This window comes from Ictidomys tridecemlineatus, chromosome 13, assembly GCF_052094955.1.
Source record: "Ictidomys tridecemlineatus isolate mIctTri1 chromosome 13, mIctTri1.hap1, whole genome shotgun sequence".
Taxonomy (NCBI): domain Eukaryota; kingdom Metazoa; phylum Chordata; class Mammalia; order Rodentia; family Sciuridae; genus Ictidomys; species Ictidomys tridecemlineatus.
Genome location: NC_135489.1, coordinates 57,630,904 through 57,640,841, shown reverse-complemented (window position 1 = coordinate 57,640,841; position 9,938 = coordinate 57,630,904). Strand labels below are relative to the sequence as shown.

The window sequence follows — 9,938 nt, the reverse complement described above, 5'->3', positions numbered from 1 at the left end:
ACCAACACAACTTCCCAACATAATCGAACCTGACTTCTCCTTGAACCGACCCAACTGGGACCCCAACACCTTTGAAGGTAGGGAGCATCTGTCCACTTATTGCCGGGCTCTAATAGCGGGTCTCCAAGCAGCCGCTAGATGGCCAACTAATTTGACCAAGGTAAGAGAGATTATTCAGGGGCCTAATGAATCACCCTCTATGTTTCTGGAGAGAATTATGGAGGCATATAGGAGATATACTCCTTTTGATCCTCAGGCAGAGGATCAAAAGGCATCTGTCACGATGGCCTTTATTAGGCAAGCTTCCCTAGATATTAAAAAAAAAAAGTTACAATGCTTAGATGAATTACAAGATATGACTTTGAGAGATTTAGACAGAGAAGCCGAGAAGGTATACTATAAGAGAGAAACTGAGGAAGAGAAGGAACAAAGGAGGGAGAAAGAAAGGGAGCAAAGGGAGGATGAAAGAAGCAAAAGACAGACTGAGGCATTGACTAAGGTCCTGGTCACAACAACAAATAGGCCAGAAGTTAGGAGACAGGGAGACAGAAAGGAATACCTGGGCCCACGCCAGAAGCCACATCTGGCCTCAGATCAATGTGCCTACTGTAGAAAAAAAGGACACTGGGTCAAAGAGTGCCCTAGAAGGAAACAGCCACGCCAACCAGCCATTCTAACTCTGGAAGATGACTAGGAAAGTCGGGGCTCGGATTCCCGTGGATACAGGGGCAATATGCTCAGCCCTTAAGGCCCCCTTGGGCCCTCTATCAACTCTTCACACACCCCAAGACTGATCAAACAGGCAAGCTACCCCAGAAATGGATAACAGATTACCCAGATGCCTGGGCAGAAACTCCTGGGTTAGGCCTAGCTGTGAAACAACCTCCAATAATGGTGGAATTAAAAACCTCAGCCTCCCCAATTAATATTAAACAATATCCTCTGAGCAAAAAAGCTAAAGATGGGATAAGGCCCCATATTCAGAAATATCTGGCCTTAGGGGTCCTAAGGCCCTGTCAATCGGCCTGGAACACTCCCCTGTTACTATTGCCCCATTCAAGACCTAAGAGAGACCAACAACAGAGTGTAGGACATTCACCCCACAGTACCTAATCCATACAATCTGCTTAGCACCCTTAACCCCGAGCGAAAATGTTATACTGTCCTGGACTTAAAAGATGCTTTATTTTGCTTGCCTCTGCATAAAGAAAGTCAATTACTGTTTGCTTTCAAATGGGTAAACCCAGAAACTGAAACGTCTGATCAACTAACTTGGACCAGACTCCCACAGGGGTTCAAAAACTCCCCCACTCTTTTTGATGAAGCCCTCCACAGAGATCTCAATAACTTCAGAACCATGCACCCTGAAGTCACCCTACCCCAATATGTGGATGACCTGCTACTGGCAGCAGACACCAAGGAAAACTGTGAGTCTGGGACCCAAGCACTATTACCCGAGCTTCTGCCAAAAAGGCCCAAATTTGCCAGCAAGAAGTAATCTTCCTGGACTATTCCCTTAGGGGCGATAAACAATGGCTCACTGAGCCCAGAAAACAAACTGTTGTGCAGATACCACCCCCATCTAACAAGAGGGCAAATAAAGAGGCTAAATTGACAGCCCTAAACAGAGGAACCATGTTAACACTTTCCATACGGGGGAACATAAGTCAGGAGATTTAACTACGTCGGAGCACCCCAACAACTTAACATCTGAGGACACTGACACTGAACTCCTTGACAACACTGAACCCAACTTGCAATTTCAGAAAGCCCTACACTACATTAAGGATGTACATCAACTCACTCACCTTGGTTCAAAGAAACTGCAGGCATTCCTAAAAGATCAAGAACAGAGTTTTCCACTAACCAGCTCACAGCGAAAAAAAATTAGCTGAACGAGTAACAAAAGCCTGTCGGGTCTGTCCATTGGTTAATGCTTACCCCTCCAAGCTTCCTATAGGAAGGCGCCTTCGAGGAACCAGACCAGGACAATTCTGGGAAGTGGACTTTACTGAAATTAAGCCAGCAAGGTATGGACTTAAATATCTCCTAATCTTTGTAGATACATTTTTAGGATGGATTGAAGCCTTCCCCACAAAAAAAAAAAAAAAAGAAACGACGCAAATGGTGGTCAAAAAGATCCTGGAAAATATTTTTCCAAGATACGGCCTGCCTAAGGTAATAGGGTCCGATAATGGACCGGCGTTCATGGCCCAGGTAAGTCAGGGGTTAGCCAGGACCCTGGGGATTAATTGGAAGTTACATTGCGCTTATAGACCCCAGAGCTCAGGACAGGTAGAAAAAATAAATAAAACCATTAAAGAGACCTTGACAAAATTAAGCTTAGAGACCGGCATAAAAGATTGGACTATGCTCCTGCCTTATGCATTGTTTCGTGCAAGAAATACTCCCTCTGTTTCTTTGTGTAACCTAACCCCCTATGAAATTCTCTATGATGCCCCTCCTCCAATAAGGGACCTGACCCCAACTCTAAGACCTAACAATTCCTTTCACACCCTCTTGCTTGACAGACTTAAAGCTTTAAAAAAAAAAAAAAACTCAGTGATACCCGTGGAAACAGCTGACCACTGCCTACCAACCTGGGGACGAAGAAACTCCACACCGATATCAAGTGGGAAACTTCATCTATGTAAGACGACATCAGGTGTCATCCCTAGAACCCTGCTGGAAAGGACCATACCAGGTGCTACTTATAACACCTACAGCGGTAAAGGTAGACGGAATCACTTCCTGGATCCATGCCTCTCATCTCAAGCCTGCGCCCTGTCCAGATTCTGGTTGGAAATTGAAAAAGACTAATAACCCTCTCAAATTGCATATTCGCCATGTGGATAGGGCTAAGGACTCTCCCCCTGACCACCAGTAGTCCTAACCCTCATCAGCCCATTCAGCAGCGATGGTTGATCATAAATCCTATTGGACAGAAAGTATGATCTATCTCACATACAGCCCCCTTAGGGACCTGATGGCCATCTCTCCACCCAAACATTTGTCAGTTGGCTATAGGTCTTTTCTACTGGGTATCCCTGATAAAAAAGATCCCACTAAAATTCCATTAAATCCCTTCTGTACCATAGATAATAGAAACAAACATTATGCATGTAGGGACACGAGAGCCAGATGCAGGTTGGCTAATCTAGATTACTATGTTTGCTTGGCAGACTATCAAAGCCACTAACAGTCATGGCTGTGTGGGATAAAATCCGACTTCTTCTGTAAGTCATAAGGATGTAAACATACAGGGGCTACCTGATGGAACCCAAACCTCCACCAGTTCTCAGACCATTGCCCCCTTGCTGAAGTAACAGGTACTGAGGTATCTCTCCACCCATTCACTCCTCTCTTCTCCTCTCAGTGCCCACACCGGGACCCACCAGGACTATCCAAAATGTAATGAAAATGGCCTTTAAAGTTGCTTTATCATTACTAAAAACAGGTTACTAAAAATTTAAAGTCCCTCACAGGCTTTTTGGGATACTCACTCCAGTCTTCCCCTCTGCTCTACCTGTTCTACTACTCAAGTTTTTATTGCTAAGAAAATCCCAAACCCCTTTCCCATTATTCTTCTACATCTCTCCTTCCTCATTCTCAGATCCACGGAGCTGCTCTCAGCACTGCCTTCCCTGTCCTCCCACTCTGTACCAGGCCCACAGAAAAGTCTTAACTGACCTTCTCCAGAAGTCTTCACTATGGCTGACTTTAGGACTTTCAGCAAAAGAGTCCCTATAAAAGAATTCAGTATAGATAAACTTCCTCTTTTCATGTTGCCCTGTTCTACTTGGCCACTGGCTGAAAAAATCAGCACTCCTAAGCTAGACACCCCCTTACTAGTTTTTCACAAAATATGTGAACAGGGCCTCTGGCCTTGAGCTAAGGCTTCACAGAGATGGCTACATTTCTAAGATAAAAAAGTTATCAACTGGGCGCCATGGTAACAGCTGACAAAAAAAAAAAAAATTCTCCCCCTCCCAGGTGTCCTTAAAAAGTTAACTTGCCCAGAACAGAGAAAAAAAAATAACAGAAACAAAAACTGCTTTTTGTAAACTTCTGCAGACTGTGAACTTCTGAGCCCTTTCCCTTACATGCTGAGTACGGAGTTCTAAAGCTGCCTAAACTTGGGGTTCAGGGGATTAATTGATTACAGCGGAAGCAATGCCCTCTGAATCCGATTGCAGCCAAATAGAACTGTTTCCCTGTCTTCAGTGCTATCTTAGGTGCCTTGCCTTGTCCGTCCCTACAACAGTATAATTCTATATACTTAAACATTATTTATATTTTCATAAAATGGTCAACAGATGTGATTAATTATGTAATGGTGCAGATGTTTCCCAGAGTGCTCTATCATGACGCAGGTTCATTTAAAGATCAAATGGGGGGCATACAACCCGGTTTCACCGGGAACCTGTATCCCTCACTTTAGCCATCTTATTAGGAAAGGGAATTGCTGAAGGGGTGGGCACAGGGACCACTGCCCTGGTCCATGGGACACGACAAATGACCCAATTAAAAACAACAATGGACCAAAACTTAAAGATATTAGAAACCTCCATCACAGCTTTGCAGGAATCTTTAACCTCTCTCTCTGAAGTTGTTTTACAGAACAGGCGAGGGTTGGACCTCCTCTTCATGAGAGAAAAGGGCCTTTGTGCTGCATTGAGGGAAAAATGTTATTTTTATGCTGACCATACTGGAGTTATAAAAAAATCTATGAGTAAACTAAAAAATGCCTTAAAGAGCGTCAGAGAGAGAGAGGCCCAAAAAGGGTGGTATGAGTCTTGGTTCACACAGTCCCCCTGGTTAACTACACTTTTATCAGCCCTGACTGGCCCTCTAATAATTCTTATATTGTTGCTAACTCTAGGACCCTGTTTGCTCAATCGTGTAATTTCCTTTCTCCAATCCCAAATTGGACAAGTCAAACTTATGGTAATCAGACAACAATATACCCCACTAGCAGACACAGAATGTGACACCCCACAATGATCACTTTTATGATTAAAAGTAGCCAGAAGAAAAAGTGGGAAATGAAAGGTTAATAAAATAGGTACTTGTCACTCTGTTTTTCTATATGCTTAACAAAACACTGTTGAAATCTTGTTCCCAGGATGTGTTATCCCCAACTGTGAACTCTTTGCTAATCTTGTTCCCAGAATGTGCTGTCCCCAACTGCCAAACTGCAGGATACACTCCCTCACTTGGTTACAGGCAAACTGCCCACTCACCCTGACCCATCAATGAACTTCCCTCCATGCCCTCTCCAAGAAAAGTATATAAGCTCTGCTCAAGCGGTTCTCAGGGCTCTCTCTCTCTTTGTTATAGAGGGAGCCCCAGCATGCTGGTCTCCAAATAAACCCACCCTTCTGCTTTTGCATAAGACAGTCTCTTGTGGTCTCTTACTCCGACGTTTCGCTGGACCCTTACAAAGTCCTCTTACTCATGCAACTGAGCAGGTTTGACAAGTTGGATAGAAATCAAGTGAGATAATTAGTATTTTGTCATTTTCTTTCTTTCTTCCTTTTTTATTTTTAGAAAATAACTGATCTCTTCCTAAATATCTAATTTATTAGGAAAGCTTTTATTTTTTCAATTCAATTACCTTATTATATATTGTCTATATAAAACATTTCCTACACTTCATTCTTTTTTAGATGTTAAACTACTTCTCTATATTGAATGGTAACTTTCTACATAGTGATGATTTCACAAGTGCTTTACTTTTACTTGAACCAGTTTTTTTGGGTTTTGTGCTTCTATTTGGGTGGTAAAAATACACTCAGTGAGAGAGTGAGTGATTGTGTGCATGGCTGTGACTGAGAAAGAGAAAGGAGATGAGAGTGAGTGTGTGTATATACATATGTGTGTGTGTGTGTGTGTGTGTGTGTGTGTGTGTGTGTGTGTGTCCTGGAAGGTGGAAGAAGATGCAAGACACAAGATAATAGACATGATTTATTCAGAGGCAGAAGTAGCCTCTAGCCAATCCCCCAGCTCTAGATTCAGCCCTCATCCAGTTCTATTTAGCTACCCTGAGCCATTTCCATAGGCCTTTTTAATATGCAGACCAGACAAAGAAGGCACACTACCAATGGGTTATATCAGTGGGCACATAGCCACAACCAATGTTTATGACCTTGACTACATATGTTGAGTCAGAGTGTTCATGACGTTAACTACACACTATAAAAACATAGCCTTCTGGAAGTCTTGGTGAGGGAGCCTAACTATATATATTGGGCCTGCCCTGCAATCCACTCCTTTAGGATTCCTTGCCATACAATCTACATATCTGAAGTCTACTCTAGTAATACCTTAGTGAGATGGGCAGAGCCCTGCATTCATAGGCTACAACAACAATATAAGATGTAACAACATACAACCAGAAAACAAATCCCATCATATAGGATTACTAAAGACCACTGCCTGCCTCATCCCATACTGAAGTGCCAATAAGTCTCTCAAGCCACATCCAATTCTCCAGGGACATAGACTGGATTCACCAGGGTTGTCTAGTAGCAGAACTCACAGGAATTTCCATGCATACCCAGCAGGCAGAGATGTTTGGTACTTTGGCATAGGAGTATGCTCAATTCACATTGGTGTTGGAGAAGACATATCTACAAATGAAAGTACAAGCAGTCACAGGCACTAGTATAGGTTAATCACATCCATCCAGGAAAATGCATGCCAGCTTTGAGTCTGGGGAAAGCACTGTGGCCACCTGTGTTGCCTCCCTGCACAGTGATACCACTCATATAGCTTGGTCCTGAACTTTGGCAGACTCAGTGTTCACCAACACTAGGGAACATGGTTGGCCAAAGGAAATAACAAATGTGTCCCATCTGTGGGACCTCGCCAAGTCATACGTACCCAGAGTGGTGCCAGGGGTGGGGAGATATTCACTAGTTTTCCATGGTGCCACAAGGAGATCAACTCTAATGAAGTGGAATGTGATCACACACCCAATGAAGGTGGAGGGCCTTTATTGTCCAGGGCTATGTTCAAACCAGTTTGACCTCTTTTCAATTCAGTGGGAACAGGCAAAGGAACATTTCCTTGCTTCCCAAACCCCAGCTTATGAATAACATCCTTGTTGTCACCTGGACCTGTATTGGTCCTGCTATGCTATGCAGCAAACCCCAACAGGGCTGGTCCCCATCACCAGGAATGCTCACTCAGAGCTCTCAAAATTGCCCACTCATCCCATTGACTATTTGTGCTATTCCCACAACGTATCACAAGGTGTCAGTAGAGGGCTGTATAGCAAGAGCAGTCCAAAGGGCCAAGAGCTCTCTATTAGAGGCTGTGCTGGGTCCTTCATAAAAGGTAGATACATTGCAGTCCTATATCCTTGCTCACACAGGCCATTATATTTCTCTATCATGCCTGCAGCCACTGAGCTGGCAAACACAAGCCTGTAGCTATATCGACTGCCAGCAAGGCAAATGTGACCTCTTTTCACCTCAGGAAAGGGCCAATGTAGTCAACCTACCATCATGTTAAAGAGTTGCATCCATGCATTACCTGTCTATGTGTGGCTCCAAGGCATCAGGGAATGTATGTTCCTGAGCACAAAACACACATGCCAGAGCAGCCCATGTTAGAGGCAGACCCCAGTGTTTGACTAAATTGCACATAATTTTCATATCTGCCTGCTGTAGGTGATGGTGCAACAAAGCCACCAAGTCAGTGGAAGGTATCTGCCCTAAGCCCCTTACCCTAGCCAAAGCATCTGCTTCATTATTCTCTGGACTAGTCAAGGGAGCATGGCCAGTAATATGTACAACAGTTATCTCCTTTTAATGGTCTATGGTCCAAAGGACCTGTTACATAGCTTGATCCCATAAAGGCTAATGCCCTACCATCCAATTCTCCACTTTCCACATAATAATCCACAAAGCTGGCCGGAAGAACATGGCTGCCAGCGAAGAGGCAGCACATACAATGCCTCCGTGGTAAGGGGATCAGAGAGACTCATTAATACACCCACATGCGTCCTGCTGGGAAACTTCAAGCAAAATTCCTCTGAAAGGAGACCTTCCTGGAACTAGTAAGTTTAATAGGAGGTGTCAGATTGTCACAAAATACTGAATCTCAGCAACCCAGAGCAGGGGCACAGTCCTGCCGGGGCCGCCAAAAGGCCGCTGCCTACACATTGCAGTGAACATAGGAGTGGACACTGACCGCCTGGACCCCCGCGGGCGGGCTCTGTGAACCCAAGCCGACCGCTGCCCACACGCTGCAGCGTTCGTGGGAACGGTCGCTGCCTGCCTGGGTCCCCGCGAGCTGGCTCTGTGAATCGCAGCCGGCCGCAGGCCTCACGCTGCAGCGTTTTTGGGAACGATTGCTGCCTGCCTGGACCCCCGCGGGCGGGCCCTGTGAACCCAAGCCGACCGCCGCCCACACGCTGTAGCGAGTTTAGGAGCAGGAGCTGCCTGCCTGGGCCCCCCGCAGCCCGGCTTTGTGAACCGCCCACACATAGCAGCGAACTTGGAAGCCATTGCTGGCTGCTTGCCTGCCCCCCCCCTCCCCCGGGCTGGCTTGGTGAACCTCAGCCGGCCACTGCTCACATGGTGCAGTGAACTTGGGAGCCGGCGCTGCCTGCTTGGCTGCTTGGGCCCCCGCAGACCAGCTCTGTGAACCGCCGCTGGTTACCGCCAAGCGCCCACTGCCTACACCCTTGCAGTGAGTGGGGGAGCAGGCGCTGCCTGCCCGGTCCCGCGGGCCCGACTCTGTGAACCTCCTCTGGCGGTTTGGAGCTTCAGACGACCACCCTCCACCTGCCAACCCAGTGCTGCAAACGACCCCTGACCAGCTCTGCAAAAGGCCCCGCCCACACAGCAAACAGCAGGAATGGAGACCCGCCCAATCCGGGAGGAAGAACTGCTGCACAGTGATTGACTCCCGCCTACTGAGAGGAGAAACTTGGCCCGGTGGGCATAGCTCCACCCACTGGAAGAGCAGTTAATCGAATTCTAGGACTGCATTTATAAAAAAAATTTTTTTTGCTGTCTTTTTAAATGTTTTTTAATCCATCTTATTTTATTTTATTCTATTTTTTAAATTTCATTTTCCATTTCTACTATTATTATTTTTCTTTAAATCCCTTTTAATCTTCTATTTTTTTCTATCCTTCTTTTCTCCTGTCTTTACATTTCTTTTCAATTTCCTTATTCCCCCTTCCTTGAATTCTACCTGCTTACTCTTATTCTCTTTAGTGACTTCTACCCATCCCTTCTAATACCTTTCCTCCCAAGCTTCAAATATATTTATAGGAGTAAACAGTAACTCAGCAGTCAAACAGAACAAGAAACAATATGAACAGCATGAAAAAGCAAGGAAGAAAAGGAGTGCAAACAATGCAGGGCAGCCTAAATATTCAGGAGGATATAGAATTGCCGAAGTCTGGCTGGGCACAATTCAGGAGCCACTTGTCAAAAAGAAACTAACTTTATTTTTAGAACTACAAACGCCAAACAAAACAGCTCCTCAGGGAAAAAACCCTCAGAGCCCAACTGCCACCACCGGCTTCCACAAGCCTCTCACCCCCACACCAGCCTCTCAACCTCCCACAATCCTCCTGCTCTTGAGGCCGATTGGCTGGGTCACGTGGGCGGAGCCAAAGAAGTCCCCCAATGAGCAGCTCCGTGGAGGAGCCAATCAGCTAGATGTTGCTGGGGCCGCTGTGAGCCAATCATCAGCTGGCAGTCTGAAGGGCAGGGAAACAGCCCAATGAACATCACCGCAGAGGAGCCAATCAGCTAGATGTTGCTGGGGCCACTGTGAGCCAATCATCAGCTGGCAGTCTGAAGCTTGCTGGCAGCTGGAAGTTTGCTGGGGCCCCTTTGGCTGTGGCTCTCAACATAGAATCACCAGAAAAATGGTCATATAAAGAACTCATGGAACACCTGAGACAGATGGAA

General features: G+C 45.7%; 1 long non-coding RNA gene across 1 annotated transcript; it reads left to right on the top strand.

The window, feature by feature from the left end:
* The first annotated feature begins 722 nt into the window (after nucleotides 1-722).
* On the top strand, nucleotides 723-3,410 carry LOC144369876 (uncharacterized). The gene is made up of 2 exons (XR_013429712.1): nucleotides 723-2,734; nucleotides 3,183-3,410. It is a non-coding gene; the product is annotated as an uncharacterized LOC144369876 (long non-coding RNA).
* Nucleotides 3,411-9,938: the final 6,528 nt, after the last annotated feature.